This window comes from Sinocyclocheilus grahami, unplaced genomic scaffold (genome assembly GCF_001515645.1).
Source record: "Sinocyclocheilus grahami isolate Dianchi unplaced genomic scaffold, SAMN03320097.WGS_v1.1 scaffold13904.1, whole genome shotgun sequence".
Classification (NCBI taxonomy): Eukaryota; Metazoa; Chordata; class Actinopteri; order Cypriniformes; family Cyprinidae; genus Sinocyclocheilus; species Sinocyclocheilus grahami.
In genome coordinates, this window is record NW_015515107.1 from 1 (window position 1) to 583 (window position 583).

At 41.7% G+C, this 583-nt stretch overlaps 1 long non-coding RNA gene across 1 annotated transcript; it reads left to right on the plus strand.

The window, feature by feature from the left end:
• The first annotated feature begins 1 nt into the window (after position 1).
• On the plus strand, positions 2 to 583 carry LOC107579063 (uncharacterized). The gene is made up of 3 exons (XR_001608420.1): positions 2 to 80; positions 244 to 396; positions 523 to 583. It is a non-coding gene; the product is annotated as an uncharacterized lncRNA (long non-coding RNA).

The following is a 583-nucleotide window of genomic DNA, read 5'->3' on the forward strand; positions in this document are numbered from 1 at the left end:
TTTTTTTTTCTTCGTTTTTTCAGTTTGTCATCTCTGGGTCCGTGGCAATCGCCGCACACAAGAGATCCAGTTCTACTCTGGTGAGCAGATTCTCATATTTACGGCATATTTTTACGTCACGCATACCCTTTCTGAAGTCTGAATAAACTTCAGGATTTCCTGAAGTTTTCAAATGTTTCCTGAAAGCCTGAAAACGCTTCGTTCTTAAAGAAATATACATTCTTATTCTTTGTGTTTGTGCAGATCAAAGCCACGCTGGCCATGAGTGTGATCTGTGCTCTGCTGGCTGCTGCAGGAACCGGCTACTTCAGTTGGGAGCTCAGCAATAGACCAGGGGAGAATCCTTGTAGCAGCGGAGATTACTGGTCATGTTCGTACATGATATGGAGATTTAATGTACGTCTGTTACTAGTGATGATCTCAAGTTTACATTAAATGAATGCAGATGTATATGGCTGCCTGTAGCATATTCACAAGACAGAATTTGACTGTCTATATGCCATGTGTGATATTTTTATTTAGAGTTTGATGGATGGATTGAGGGGTCTCCTGCTGGTGCTGTGTTTTCTTGAACTGTGCGTGT